Raw genomic sequence first — 17,433 nt, 5'->3', positions numbered from 1 at the left:
GACAATCTGGCTGCAATAATTGAAGTCAAAAGTTTATAGTCGATGTTAAGGACAGAAATTGGTCTATAGGACCCTAGATCTTCCGCCTCCTTATCTTTCTTTAAAATTAGAGTAATATTAGCAGCAGAAAAATAATTTGATATAACATTATTCGATGAGTAATACTCATTATACAATCTTTCTAACGTATAATTAATCTCCTTAGTTAAAATTTTATAGGATTCTGCTGGCAGAAAATCAGGTCCTGCTGCCTTGTTTGATTTAGTTTTTTCTATTGCTTTAGTAATTTCCTCTCCTGTAATAGGGGAATTTAATACTTTTAAATGTTCTTCAGAAATCTTTGGAAGTGTAATTTTTGTCCAGAAGCTATCTAACTTGGAACAAATAATATCAGTTTCATCATACAGTTTTTGATAAAACCTATGAAATGGTTTGATGATATTTTCAGAATCTGTATATCTTTCCTTACCTGACTTAAAAAAACACATATATTCAATAAACCTCTTATCAAACAGATATTTTACATGGTAGACTTAAATACGAATATGATAATACATTATTATTATTACTGAAAATATACATTAGTTATTGTAAAAGTTTGGTTTAATATACAAATTTAATTTTTGGTTTATAGTTTTCCCAGCACATTTAAAAGAAAGAGCAAAGAGGTTTCTCCCACATAATTTTACTTTACCAAAATATTTTTTAATACATTTTTTTTTTTATTGAGGTTAAACAACAAATACAAACAAGGCAATTTTGTAGGGAGTGCCTCCAAACATGCTTTCAAAAACATACGCCACAGGCACAATACAGCTTCTATATGCAGAAAAACACTAGCTCTCAAATTAACTTTTTAAATGAATCCCCTGATAATACCAGGAAAATTAACAAACTGATACCCGCTGCTGAAAAATCGTGACCACTCTTGCACCATCTTTACACATAATAAATAAAATAAAAGAAGAAATATGAGGGGAAAATAATTGTAAGGCACACTTGTGGATCCAATACAAGATTTTTGAAGCCACATAAGAGCATAATTTACAGCCTAGATGATTGTATTAAGTATTTTAAATTGGCAATTTGTTCTTATTTGGACCTTAGTAGCTTGAGTCACAGAGGCAGCCTTTAAACAAATTCAAACTAGAAACAATGCAAAACATTTATTATGCCAAACTTTTCATAAAATCAGACCAGTTTAATCCTGTGGAGTTACATAATCTAGAGACTAGACACAGTAGATTATTAATAAACAGTGTTGTTGGTCTAGTAGTGGAAAAGGGATTTATGATTTATAGCAGGATTTAACTAGATCATTGCCTATAGTGAGTTAAAAAACGGTTACTAATGATTACCTTTTTAGCCTAAACCTATAAAAAAATGTAGGTCTTTGGCAGATGTTTAGATAGGATCAAAAAGAGCAAAATCTAAATTATTAGAAAAAAATAAAAACATATATTTATATTGCACTATTATTGCATGACCCTCTTATAGCATAGTGGGCCAGATTACAAGTAGAGCAGTATTTAACCCTCCAGCTCAAGCGTTTACTCCACTAGAAGTAAGCTTTTTGCACATGTCGGGTTGAGCTCGTATTACAAGTTTTCACTTGCGCTAACCCAACGTGTGTAAAAAGCCGAACTTAGAATATCACACATGCCATAACGTATTCTCCTCATGTTCAAATCCGAATTACATATGTGCGATCAAGTGCGATAACCAACATGAAAATATTCATATTTTACATTCCAATTTACTTCACATAGAATAATATTTTCCATGTATTCATAAAAAACACACACACACACACATATATATATATATATATATATATATATATATATATATATATATATATATATATATATATATATATATATATAATCTTGAGAATGAAAGTCCAGAGCGATGTAAAACTTGAAAACCTTTATTATAATCCACTTATGGTAAAAAACCCTGTTGCTTACGTGTGTGTATTTTTTAGAGTGCTTTTGGTGCATCCATGTTTTTTACCATAAGTGGATTATAATAAAGGATTTCAAGTTTTACTTCGCTCTGGACTTTCATTCTCAAGATTGCATATTTCCAGGATTTCCGTGAGCGAAGGGAAGCTCACTCACTCTATACTCTGAACCCCGCAATGGATCTTTCTACCCTGGTTTGAAATCGCCCGGTAGTGCTCGAGACGGGCGTTGATTGGCTGCTGTGGAGCACGTGGGTGGATGCGCCTCTTAGCATCTTGTGGAACGCCACTGACTGAACAGACGGCTAGGTTTTCCCGGTGACATTGAGTCGATTGAGAGTAGAAGAGTGGGCGCAGCTAAGGCTGTGTTGGGCACGGGCTGTCCTGTAGGTCCCATTCTGATACCGTACAAGTATTTACAAGATACCGGTGATGTTGGGCCATGTTCTGAGACTCTCAGTGGTTAATTACCAGTGGTATGGGATATTTTCTAAACAGCAGGGGCCAGAGGTTTCTCATATAGAGTGATTGCTTTACAGTTTAACAGTTGTGTGAATTCTCTCTCTTTGACTATATATATATATATATATATATATATATATATATATATATATATATATATATTTATATATATATATATATATATATATATAGTTTTGTACAATATGTCAGGTTTTGAGATTGGTCCTGAAGTAGACCCAAAGGCTAGAATGAAGTAAATATCACACTCTAGCATGCTGAATATATTCCAGGACGTGACCACCAAAGACAACTGTGGCACTGGAGTAATGGATGTCAACAGGCAAAAACCCCACTGCTGAATAGCTGATGATCGGGCAGCTGAAGGACGGTTAGGCCAGATGGAAATAACAATCTCACTTCAGCATGCAGGTTTAGACAGGCAGAGGTCATATAGTTCAGATGGGCTTAAGGCAGGCAGAGGTTAAGCAGATTTTGACAAAGTATTTACTCACAGGCAAGAGAATATCACTAATACGTTATTTAGGCAGGCAGAGGTTACCCACAGGTTTAGGCAGTTTAACAGACAGAGGTTATACACAGGTTTAGACAGTTCAGCTAGATAGAGGTTAAGCACAAGTTTAGGCAGTTCAGGCAGGTAGGTTTTAAGCAGAAGTTTAGGCAGTTCAGGCAGGTAGAGGATAAACAAGGGTCTTGTCAGTTCAGTCAGGCAGAGGTTAAACACATGTTTTGGCAGTTCAAGCAGGTGAAGGTTAAACACAGGTCTTGGCAGTTTAGGCAGGTGAAGGTTAAACACAGGACTTGACAGTTCAGACAGGCAGAGGTTAAACACAGGCTCAGATAGTTATGGTAGACATAGGTTACTCATAGGTTCAGGCAGTTCAGATAGACAGAGGTTAATTACAGGTTCAGGCAGTTCAGGAAAACAGAGGTTACCCACAAGTTTTGGCAGGCAGAGATTGCTCACAGGTTCAGGTAGTTAGTGGATCAGAAAGCCACAGCAGTTGCAGAAACAACAAATGGGTGCCAAGGATTCACCACCAGAGTAAATAGGCAGCGTGACATCACTCAGTGGTTGAAGAGGACACCTAAGTCACATTGCCTAGCCTTGGCTTTCACTGGCCAGAGTTGGACATTATTTTAATTAGTTGCCTTTAAGACTGTAGAATAAGTACAGGCCTAAATTTCAGGGTTCTTCTGGATCTAAAAGACTTTCAGGATGAGTTACAGGTGTGGAGAAGTGAGGAGCCAACCGATATGTGGGCCTAGAAGTGGCTCTCCTGGTTCATTCCTTCTCCTGAAGACCTTCTGAATGATGTGCATCCAAGCCTATACATAAATTGATTAAGCCTTCCAAAGATTCTGGAAGATCACGGAAGACTAATTCGTCCTTAAGGCAGTCCGACAAACCCCTATGGAAAGCTGCTCTCAAGGCACCCTGGTCCCAATTCTTCTCAGCTGCAGGGTATGAAATTCAATAGCATACTGTGCTACGGATTGATTTCCTTGAGGAATATCCAAAAGGCTACTCTCAGTGTCTGCTGTTCTGCCAGGTTTGTCAAATACAGAGGAAAAGGTGGAGATGAAGGAATCAATATTTTGAACAAGTAAATAATCTTTCTCCAAAAAAGGAGATTCCCAAGCCAGAGCTTTTCCTTTTAATACCTTAGTAGCAGACATAGCAAACATGACTTGGTGATGACATTGGTTTAGGAAACCTTTACATTCCTCAGGATTTCCGTCATACTTCTCTGGAATTGAAACTGTAGGAGTTAAGGGGGCATATTTTGGCAGCAACATTGTGTGAAGCAGGAGGCTGAGGGGGACCAGAGAAGTTAGGTTTTTTAATAAAGCAGCAATTTGGTCCAACTTTGTGTCAAGGGACTGAAGATGAGCAGAGTGAGCCCTTAACAGTTATCAATGATGGGTCAAAGCCCTGGCTAGCTCAGTGGGGTCCATATATTAATGGCCCGTTTGTACTGTCAGGTTTTGAAATCGGTCCTGAAGTAGACCCAAAGGCTAGAGTGAAGTGAATATCACACTTTAACACACTGAATATATTCCAGGACGTGACCCCTAGACACAACTGTGGCACTGGAGTAAAGGATGAGTAAACAGGCAAAAAATCACATGCTGAATAACTGTTGATAAATACAACAGGTTAATAAGGCAGATGAAGGACAGTTAGGCCAGACGGTAATCACAAGACAATCTAACTTCAGCAGCAGGTTTAGACAGGCAGAGGTCATGAGGCAGGAAAAGGTTAAGCAGATTTGGTCAGAGTAGTTACTCACAGGAAAGAGGATATCACTAATAAGTTATTCAGGCAGGCCGATGTTACTCACAGGTTTAGACAGTTCAGTCAGGCATAGGTTTAGCACAGGAAAAGTTCAGGCAGATAGAGGTTAAGCACAAGTTTAGGTAGTTCAGGCAGGTAGAGGTTATACACAGGTTTTGGCAGTTCAGGAAGGTGGAGGTTAAACACAGGTTCAGGTAATTCAGGAAGACAGAGGTTACTCACAGGTTCAGGCAGTTCAGGTAGACAGAGGTTACTCACAGGTTCAGGCAGTTCAGGTAGACAGAGGTTACCCACAAGTTTAGGAAGGCAGTGATTGCTCACAGGTTCAGGTAGTTAGTGGATAAAGGAGCCACAGCGGTTGCAGAAACAACAAATGGATGCAGAGGATCCACCACCAGAGTAAATAGTTCAGTAAGGCAGAGGTTACTCACAGGTTCAGGCAGTTCAGGTAGACAGAGGTTACTCACAGGTTCAAACAGTTCAGGTAGACAGATTTTACCCACAGGTTTAGGAAGGCAGAGATTTCTCACAGGTTCAGGAGGGCAGTGGATAAGGGAGCCACAGCAGTTGCAGAAACAACAAATGGGTGCAGAGGATCCACCAGTTTACAGTAAATACACAGTATTACACTTTATTAAATATGAATATTGCATAAATATGTTTTTACATATTTTTATCTACTGAACTTCAAAGGACTCCAATGCACTTAAATAAAGGAGGACAGAAAAAAAGAGGTATTAATCCTGTCTAATAGAAACCAACTATTCACTACAATAGTCATATTTAATAATAAACAAAATAGTCTCAAAAGAAAGAAACAATTATGCCAGCGCGCCAGCAAAATGAAAATGCAGGATTTTTAACTAAATGTCCCAGTAACTCTAAGAACATATAAATAATAGAGTGACAGAGAACTCAAGGTAAATAAGAGTCTCTAGGTAATTATTAATAAACATTCTGTTCTCTATCCTACACCAGCTCTCATGGGTACATTTGTAGGCCCCAGGATAAATTCCTTGACATCATCTCATTTTTCAGAGATGACCACACAAAAAACCCATCCATTTCTTTGGGCCAGCCAGTAAGTACGAGGCAGTAATAGACCAATACACTTTGTGCCCCCCAACCACACATTGCACAAAACAAGACTCTAGGGTAGTCAAATTAAATGGCTTACAGTAGGCTGGACAGCATTCCCAAGCTTCTGAATCTCTCTCAAGCTTATAGTCCCCATTAGTCTGCTGTAATGAAGGCACATTAAACCTGATCAACATCTTCACCACCATCACCTCAGTAGATGGGTTGACTCTGCTGGATCATCCATCTGCTAAGCCCCCAGACATCATACCTGGTTGTACATTCTGCTCCATACTAGCTACATTCAGAATGTCATCTCCACTTTCCTCTTCAGGCTACGAAGCTCAGCAGCTACTTCTCCCATACCCATATCTAGCACAATGACTGTTGTTGGCTTGATCCCATTAAAAATGCTGAAACACTGCTCAATGCTTTTGTCAAAGTTTTCATAAGTTGCATAAAATGTTCATCTAGTAGGTAGGCCACTGCTGATTTTCAGATTTTTCCTAGTGAGTGCAAATCTAGAGGCAGTATTAATTACTGCTTACCAGGTAGGGGGTGGTGCTCGAGACCTTTCTGCGATGACAAAGCAGCAGATTACATAAATCAGGAATATGGGGGTTAGAGGACACAATGCAGGCTCAAACTAACCCCTATAGCTTCCTGGAACATAATCAGAAATTTAAGGTGCTGAATGTCAAAGCAGGACAAAGATTTCAGCAGGATTGAAGCACTCTGCAGTGGATACATCACTTCTAGTTAGTTTTTTGTTTTTTTTATTGAGATGGAAATAACAAAAGGTTAAAAATACATTTTTAAAAGAAAAAGGAAGGGAGATAATGATGTCATGTCCTACATATGAACCCAGATATTGAAACAAACGATTATCAAAACAAAGCATTTATAAAAAAAAATAACCCTAAATTCTATGAAACCTCATTTTTACTTTTGTGCATGTATAATTAATAATTTGGCCACTCTCTGGCCTTTTGTGATCACATGTATGGATGTCAGAGTGAATATGATGATAAAAAAGCACTCCTAAAATATATGTACAGGCCACTTTTGGATCATCATAGAAAATATGATGAAGATAAAGGGCAGAGAATACCCTGAAAGGGTAAAAAATGAGTATAAAAGTAGTAACAAGTGAGCACACTAAAAAAAGAGCAAAGAAAAATAGTAAATAAACCTATATTATGTTATACTAAATATTAAACAAGGCTAGCGTTGCTGTTTTTTAATGCGAGGAATATCATGTGGAAACTCCCTGAAGACTTAATAAAAGTTAGGAAAATGGCTATGGTTTAAAAGGAAGCACCTCTAAACTAATGTAACAGTATAATCACTAAAAGGAAGATGAACATAAACTAGTGCTGTCTAGCAGTGAAAAACTGTCAAAAATCACTGCGATAAGTGGCTTCTTTCAAGGTCTTAGAAATTAGCATATGAGACTTCCTAGGTTTAGTTTTCAACAAAAAATACCAAGAGAATAAAGCAAATTTGATGATAAAAGTAAATTGGAAAGTTGTTTAACATTGCATGCCCTATCTGAATCATGAAAGTATAATTTTGACTAGACTGTCCCTTTAATTAAGATGCAATGGTGTACACTTTATAATTACCTAAAGCATTTCAGTAGGACAGTAGTATCATTTATGCCTAAGGCAAAGTTTGAAACATTAAAAGGTATGTAAAAATGGAGCAGAGGAGTGAAAAGCTTGCAAAGTGGTACTGTCTGAATATTAAACAATATATAAATTTATGCATGTCACAGAAATTAAACAAAAAGTTTGGGGATGTCAGTAAAATGTGGATCAAGCAAAAATATAAACATAAATAGCTTAAAGGGTATAAAAGACATAGATAATATAGTGCAGTCTTTAATTACACCACAACAATATGAGTGGCTGTGGGACCAAATAGAGCAAGCTTGCTCCCATGTACAGCAGTACATGAAGTCTCACTGTTGCAAACCAGGGAGCGTCTGTATGGATGTACACAAAAGTATATTGAAGGTAACATTTAAAGTTCTACCATAGGACTTTAAGATTTCTCATCACATCTTTAAATAATAGTTACTGTATTAGTGGTATGTATATTGCTGGGATGGACTCTGATACAGGAAAATCATCCTGAGGATCTGACTGGGTAGAAGCCCAAGAAATTAAAGCCACTTGTCGCATGCTTGTGTCTGTACCTATTATTTGCTCTTGTATGAATCAGGTCGAATCAGATAGAACAACTCTTTGTGAACACATCATCTACTACATACATTGTGGTCACTGCACTTTTCCTCTCTTCATAAGAAGATTTTTCAGGGCCTGTAAAATATTCAGGATTCAAGTGACTAGAAACATCTTTTGAAGTAGTCACATCAGGTGTGGATCTTTCTGGAATCTTTAGGAATACCACAGTCAACTGATGTTCCAATATTGTAACGGTCCTCTAAGGTCTGTAAATTCTCTATATCCTACTTTGCAATTATTGCACCAGGCTCCTCTAGGCTTATTATTCTGGGAGACAAAGCTTTTATCTCCAACGCAGCTTATGGAATTGTGGCCATCTTGGGTCGCCACCTGGACATGCCCCCTATTTCTAGTTGTTTAGGAAATAAGGTAAATAAATTAATATTCTAATGAGTTATTTTATCCCTATTTAATCTAAATTTTAGAATGTATTTAAGATTATTTTCTGTTAATATCAGTTGAAGTAAATATTTTTTAGTGTGTAGCATCCCAATCCTAAATGTCTACATTTATGATGTAAAATACACAAGTTGCATTTCTTATTTAGTATCTTTTGTTATTATCCAGAAAACTGTGTTTGTATTAAGACAAATGAAAAGCTCATTGATGCATTTTGGTTTCAAGTTAAACCCCCTTAAAAAAATGTATTCAAACCTTTATGCATCTCTGCAATATGCAGTTTCAGCCTCTTTGTCCTTTTTGATGAATTATTCATTAGCAAATGCAAATTGGGTAATTTCAGAAGCCATAAACAGAGACCTTTGATACTTAAAATTCTGCAATAAAATATATATTTCAGCTCTATATAAGACAGTAAACTGCTCAGCTACTCTCTGTTTTAATTTACAGCATACACAGATAGCAATTTCATAGCATTTGAATGTATATTAGTTGTCAACAGTGTACTTTAAAGGGTTCAGTGTAAAAATATTTCTGCAATTGACCTTAGATTTTCAAGACAGATGTATGTGAATCTAATAGCTACATACAGGGCTATGATTAAATGATGAAATACCTCCAGTCACTTATGATTGACCCCTTATGCAAGACAATACCAGTGTTTAACATTTGAAGTATATATAAATAAATATATACACATATATACATTAAATTAATATACTGTATGTTGATTGGAGTAGCCCTGTGATTTAGATACCAAAATAACAAGAGTATTAAATTAAGCAATGATACTATTTATTGCACTAACTATACATTTACAAGTAGACAAGCTTTCAAGAGATTACTCTCTTGCTATATATTACTTCAGACCTCGTAAATGCTTGTAAATGTATAGTTAGTTAAAAAAAAAGTATCATTGCTTAATGTAATACTCTGGTTATTTTGGTTTGTCCTAATGCATCTTCGACTTTATTGCAGTTGGCTTAACACAGCTTCGGGTTAGAGCATGAGTGAAAGCCAGAGGAAGGTTTTGTAGCTCTCACTATAGAAGTCTATGGGGAAAGGAGTTAATGAGGCCACACTATCAGGCCTCCAGATGTTAGAATACCTGAGGCTTTTGCTCGAGTACAAACGTTTTACTTTCAACTTGTAATATGAGCGCAAGAATAGAAGCACTATTAATTTAACTTAAGCTCAATAGCTCTAATATTTTTGTGTTTCACTTGTAATCTATCTTGTATTTTAGTTTTATTAGTACATACACCAATTAAGACTCCCACGAATGTTAATAAACTCAAATTTAGGACAATGGATGAATTTTAATTAATACGAATTCCCTTTTGATGTGTATTAAACTTTGTCTTTTTCATGGGTTTTCAAATTTGAACCCATTCAAAATTGTTTAAAACCCTAGCTGTAACCCATTTATCCAAGGCTTTTGAAAATGCAACAATGACACAAAAACTTCACCTATACCGTCCATGCAATACAAGCGTTCAAATCAATTAAAAAAAATCATATTTCAAGAAATTTGTCAAATGGTTATTTGACTTTTGACATTCTACTACTTGGGTATATTTACTTATTTTAATTGTCTTCTTAAGTTTGCATACATTTTCATCAGTGTTAAAGTTCTTGCGCATGTTAATAAAAAATATTCTTTAACAGATAGTAAAAAAAAAGTTCAAATCTCACTTAAAATATAAACATCTTAATATTCATTAAGCATTGTAATAAAGAGCTACAAGATGTCAACATATTAGTTATAAAATAAATCAAAATTATTAACTGTGCACAATGCTATTTCAGTAAAAAAAACAATAACTGAATACAAACATATTAAGATGTTTTCTTCAATATCAAATTAATAATATTGTCTACCGATTAGTTTCTGTCAGCATGCACCAAGTATACATGGCTTATGTGGTATTGATAAAAAATATTTTTTTTAAAAAAGGCTATAATCAATCTTTTTAAATTCACTTTGCATTTACAGGTGTTGTACAATAGTATGCTGGGTATTGACTTACATTTTCCTTTTACCTTTAGAGATCTTTTTTTTCCACTTGTTTAGTTTATATTATATACTATATATATATATATATATATATATATATATATATATATATATATATATATATATATATATATATATATATATATATATATATATATATATATATTGTTTTTTTAGTTGTGGTATTCTGAATTTTTATGTGTTTGGGATTTTTATAGCTGATTGAATCAGTGTTAGGGATGGGCGAATGTTTCGCAACATTCGAAAAACGGCACGAATTTTAACACATTCGTTCGTTCGAATCGAATTTCGAATGTTTACATAACATTCTAACATTCGATTTTCGAATATTCGGTTTCGAATTTTACGATTACATTTGAAAATATTCGAATTCGAAAAATTCGAATTTAGATTGTAATAGTATTTCTAATGCTTTTTCTTTAAATGTAATATTCGAATTATGCAATATTCGAATTCGAAAAATTCGAATTTAGATTGTAATAGTATTTCTAATGCTTTTTCTTTAAATGTAATATTCGAATTATGCAATATTCGAATTCGAAAAATTCGAATTTAGATTGTAATAGTATTTCTAATGCTTTTTCTTTAAATGTAATATTCGAATTATGCAATACGTGTATTCGAATTCTAAAAATTCGAATTTAGATTGTAATAGTATTTCTAATGCTTTTTCTTTAAATGTAATATTCGAATTATGCAATACGTGTATTCGAATTAGAAAAATTCGAATTTAGATTGTAATAGTATTTCTAATGCTTTTTCTTTAAATGTAATGTTCGAATTATGCAATATTGGAATTCGAAAAATTCGAATTTAGATTGTAATAGTATTTCTAATGCTTTTTCTTTAAATGTAATATTCGAATTATGCAATATTCGAATTCGAAAAATTCGAATTTAGATTGTAATAGTATTTCTAATGCTTTTTCTTTAAATGTAATATTCGAATGATGCACTATTCGAATTCGAAAAATTCGAATTTAGATTGTAATAGTATTTCTAATGCTTTTTCTTTAAATGTAATATTCGAATTATGCAATACGTGTATTCGAATTCGAAAAATTCGAATTTAGATTGTAATAGTATTTCTAATGCTTTTTCTTTAAATGTAATATTCGAATTATGCAATATTCGAATTAGAAAAATTCGAATTTAGATTGTAATAGTATTTCTAATGCCTTTTCTTTAAATGTAATATTCTAATTATGCACTATTCGAATTCGAAAAATTCGAATTTAGATTGTAATAGTATTTATAATGCTTTTTCTTTAAATGTAATATTCGAATTATGCAATACGTGTATTCGAATTCGAAAAATTCGAATTTAGATTGTAATAGTATTTCTAATGCTTTTTCTTTAAATGTAATATTCGAATTATGCAATATGTGTATTCGAATTCGAAAAATTCGAATTTAGATTGTAATAGTATTTCTAATGCTTTTTCTTTAAATGTAATATTCGAATTATGCAAAACGTGTATTCGAATTCGAAAAATTCGAATTTAGATTGTAATAGTATTTCTAATGCTTTTAAATGTAATATTCGAATTATGCAATATTCAAATTCGAAAAATTCGAATTTATATTCGAATTCGAAAAATTTGAATTTATATTCGAATTCGAAAAATTCGAATTTATATTCGAATTCGAAAAATTCGAATTTCGAATGTAGACATTCGATATAATTATAAACATTCGAATTCGAAAGTGACATTCGAAAACTGTAAATAACATTCGATTTTCGAATTTTTAAGAATATTCGTTCTTATCGACATTCGAATTTAGAATTCGAATTTCGGTAATAACATTCGTTCTACATTCGAAATTCGAAAATTTGCACATTCGCCCATCCCTAATCAGTGTTGTAAAGTGTTTTTATATGTGAATCTGATATAATAGATGACAGTGTTACACAAAAACACTGCCACATTTAAGTTCAATATTGAAATGGGTGAAAACTGAAAATGGGTGAAACATATTTTTCTAATATTTTATTGTCCCTTATTTAATCTAACATTAGAATATTAAATGTAATGTGAATTTGTATCATAGGTTAATGTAATTATTTTAGAATCTGTATTCAAATGTAAAGTATGAATGTTAAATTTGAATTTGGAGTTTTAATATTTATTCTATAAAAATATCCAAATGGCAGAATGGCAAGGAAAAACTTGAATCCTAGCACCCAAAAATCCATACTACCAATACACTTAACATCCAATAAACAGAAATATATTTCTATATCAATTCTACTATACTCAATGATTAACTTATCTCAACCTAATCAACTACTGAGATAAAATGTCCAGAAATTTCAGCAGCCATAAACACATGTGGTGTGTTTATTTTTTAATTTAATTTATTAAATAATTTTACTGTTTTAATGGGATGTAGATCAAACATATTGAAATTAATAAAAAATAATAAATGAAAGTACATTTTCATCTTTTTTTCTTTTGCTATACTTAAAATAACAATACATGGAAGGTTATAACAAATAAATGGAAACCAACAACAATAAATATTGGAAATGGGTGAGACATATTTTTCTAATATTTTATTTTCCTTGATTTAATCTAGCATTAATGAATAATTAATTAATTAATTTATTAATTAATATTTAATTAATAAATGGAAACCAAAAAAAATAAACATATCAATATTAAAGGGATAGTCTACACCAGAATTTTTATTGTTTATAAAGATAGATCATCCCTTTATTACCCATTCCCCAGTTTTGCATAACCAACACAGTTATATTAATATATGTTTTACCTCTGTGATTACCTTGTATCTAAGCCTCTGCAGACTGCCCCCTTATCTCAGTGCTTTTGACAGACATGCACTTTAGCCAATCAGTGCAGACTCCTAAATAACTCCACTGGAGTGAGCACAATGGTATCTATATGACACACATGAACTAGTACTGTCTAACTGTGAAAAAAATTCAAAATGCTCGGAGCTAAGAGGTGGTTTTCAATGGTTTAGAAATCAGTTTAAGCCTACCTAGGTTTAGCTTTTCAAAAATACAACCAAGGGAACAAAGAAAATTTGATGATACAAGTCAATTGGAAAGTTGTTTAAAATTGCATGCCGTATCTGAATCATGAAAGTTTAATTTTGACTAGACTGTCCCTTTAAATTATATAATGTGTGAATATAGTCTCTTCCTTTAATGCTATTTGCTTATAATATAAAGGATTCATCCCTTGCACTGCATTTCCTATCTTAAAATGACTTTTATCCCTTTCACTAGAGACTGCTGCTTCTTAACTTAAAACTTGAAGTGCTTCTAAGCTGCATCCTGGGCTTGTAAAATGAATTTATTTGACCACAGAAGAAAAAAATAGCAAACAGAGCTCAAAAAGTAAAAAAAAAAATTACAACAAGATGAATTTTAGAGAATTAAGTATTGAATTTCCGAACATTACTTGTCACTATTAAAGAGACATACACTAAATGCACCACCCACTAGCTATGGGTGCACTGTTTTTGAGGTATCAGAAGGAGAGTCGCTGCACATGCCCAAACACATCAGCACAGGAATGCAGTAAAAGCTAGACTTCAACATGTTGACACCCAAGATTAAAGTAAGGTGGGGAATAACTACAACATTATGCTTATAAATATATTTAGTATTTTTCCCTTTAAGCAAGGGTTTGTATTTTCCATCTATTATTACATACTTTAGCGAATTTAAGAAATAGCTATATTTGTTTTATGTAAGCAAATTATAGATACATTTATTAAAGGAACAGTAAAGTCATAGTAAGACATTCCTGATTCAGACAGATCATATAATTGTTTAACAACTTTCCAATTTACTTATACTATTTCATTAGCTTTATTCTCTTGTTATCCTTTGTTGAAGGGTTTATCTAGGTAAGCTCTGGAGCAAAAACAACACCTGGTGTTGCTGATTGGTGGCTGCATATATATGCCTGTTGTTATTGGCTTACCCCATGTGTTTAGTTATCGAACAGTAGTGAATTGCTGCTCCTTCAATAATGATACCAAGAGAATGAAGCAAATTTGATAACAGAAGTAAACTGGAAATTTGTTTAAAATTGTATAAACTACCTAAACCACAAAATATATATTTTCGGTTTCATGTCCCTTTAAGGACATCTGTAAAGCTAATGTTGCTGAGAAATATAGTTTAGATTATTTAGCATATCATTATAAGTAAGTATAGTTTTATCAATATACCTTGCATTATAAGCTATCTGTTCAGATTAGGATGCAAATAGACTAAAGCAAATAGAATTCCTTCTTTAAATAACGTGTCACCTGGTCTCTAAATGACCCTAGTGGATATAGTAATCATATGCCCCTCACTAGGTTGTTTTTCTTAAAGGAACAGTCTAGTTAAAATTAAACTTGTGTGGTTCAGATAGGGCATGATATTTTAAACAACGTTATATTTCACTTTTATTATCAAATTTGCTTTGTTTTCTTGGTATTCTTAGTTTAAAGCTAAACCTAAGTAGGCTCATATGCTAATTTCTAAGCCCTGGAAGGCTGCCTCTTATGTGAATGCATTTTACAGTTTTTACATCTAGAGGGCATTAGTTCATGTGTGCCACATAGATAATGTGTTCATGCCCGTGGAGTTATTTATGAGAGGGCACTGATTGGCTAACATGCTAATCTGTCAAAAGAACTGAAATAAGGGGGCACTCTGCAGTATAATAATATAATCATGTTGGTTATGCAACTGGGGAATGGGTAATAAAGGGATTACCTATCTTTTTAAACAATAAAAATTCTGGAGTAAACTGACCCTTTAATAGAAAAGGGGCTGTAATTTTGCAGAATTGATTAGACTTGATAATTATATAAAGTGGACTAACAGCTTTGGACAAAAACCTTTAAGATGAGAAAGCGTTATCGCCCCTCACCCAATGAGTTAAAAAAGATACAAAAGGCATCAAGCAATCAAGTAGAAGTGGTTCAAACAACTACAGATTTCATACCAAAATTGGCTTTTGCCTGGCCCATGCTTGCCAGATGCAAATTGTTTTGTTAAGGCGGTAGAGAAATACATTAAATCTATTACCTGTTATTTACAGCTATATGAATGATAATCTCACAAGAGCAAAGAAGAGAGAACTAAAAGAGCTAGTGAACTCACAAAATTGTCTAATCAAAGCAGCAGATAAAGATTTGCATACGAAGAGAGAAGCGCTCTACCAGGAACGAACAACAGCTCAGTGGCTTGTTCTATGGCGATTTACCACCCGGAAGCAGCCTCTTTTAGACCAGTGTGCTTTTCACAGAAGAAAACTTTCCTGAAGTATATCAGTCTGATCCTGCCAGTAAGGTCAGTCCAGCCCCGAAATACCAGGCAATTCTCCTCTGAACAAGGAACATGACAACCCCAGACGATCGTTTCGGCCTTCTATGGGCCTCGTCAGTGAGGTGCAGCCACATTCCTCTAAGCACACTGGGCAAGGAGTCCACGTCTGGTTTCCCCCATCACCCATAGGGAGACTTCCACAGGGTCATAATAATTTGCATACGAAGAGAGAAGCGCTCTACCAGGAATGAACAACAGCTCAGTGGCTTGTTCTATGGCGATTTACCACCCGGAAGCAGCCTCTTTTAGACCAGTGTGCTTTTCACAGAAGAAAACTTTCCTGAAGTATATCAGTCTGATCCTGCCAGTAAGGTCAGTCCAGCCCCGAAATACTAGGCAATTCTCCTCTGAACAAGGAACATGACAACCCCAGACGATCGTTTCGGCCTTCTATGGGCCTCGTCAGTGAGGTGCAGCCACATTCCTCTAAGCACACTGGGCAAGGAGTCCACGTCTGGTTTCCCCCATCACCCATAGGGAGAATTCCCCAGGGTCATAATAATTTGCATACGAAGAGAGAAGCGCTCTACCAGGAACGAACAACAGCTCAGTGGCTTGTTCTATGGCGATTTACCACCCGGAAGAAGCCTCTTTTAGACCAGTGTGCTTTTCACAGAGGAAAACTTTCCTGAAGTATATCAGTCTGATCCTGCCAGATAAAGATGTCCTGCTGGATGAGTCTAGGTATGTCATAGAAGTGAAAAGACATCTTCTGGACAAGAGGCAATATGGTATTCTGATGGGCAATTCAGAATATGGACAAAAGGTGGTGCTATAGGACTAGAGAGGTTCTTTATAAAGTTTATGACAAAGTCAAAATGGATTTCCACACTAAAAATGTTATACAATAAATATTAAAAACTAAAAAATATAATGAACAATTAGTCTTAAAAATCGATACATTTATTTAAAATAGAAAGACACATGGAAATAAATATATGGAAATGAATATATATAAAGATCTCTAAATTAAACAACACCAGTGTCAGTAAACATACTCTTAACAAATGCTCATAAAAAAAAGTACATGTACTAGAAACAGTTCATATAATGAAAACAATTCATATTATAAAACTTAGCTATTAAAATAATAATAATAGACCTAAGATGAACTTTGCTATCACAAATGATTGATGTGTATTGTAAAGTTCTCAATAATATGGCAGTTAAAAATGGATTGAAAGTTCATTGGCAGATTTGTCATCAAAGGAAACATAAGGGACTGGTTTTTGAGTGTAATACTGTGGATATTAGATAGGGAATTAGTCTTTGGTAAACACAAATTGTAAATTTCCCAAAAACACAAATTGTAAAATTCCCAAAAAAATGTATCGGACTTGATTCCTATAAACGTAGTGACTTTGTAACAGTTGTAATAAGAATTCCTTGTTACATGTGTATCAAAAGATGCCTAATATCCAAATGTGTGGTTTAGATAGTCTATTTCTTTAGACTGTGATGTGGTGACAGTTATAATATTGCTCACCTTCAGATGCTGGACTTATATTGTAGATGCTGCCAGGATTACCATTCTTTTCCTTTAATCAGTCGTGTTGGTCTCAATCTT

Source organism: Bombina bombina, chromosome 2, assembly GCF_027579735.1.
Source record: "Bombina bombina isolate aBomBom1 chromosome 2, aBomBom1.pri, whole genome shotgun sequence".
In the NCBI taxonomy this organism is placed as follows: Eukaryota; Metazoa; Chordata; class Amphibia; order Anura; family Bombinatoridae; genus Bombina; species Bombina bombina.
This window is presented reverse-complemented; position numbering follows the sequence as displayed.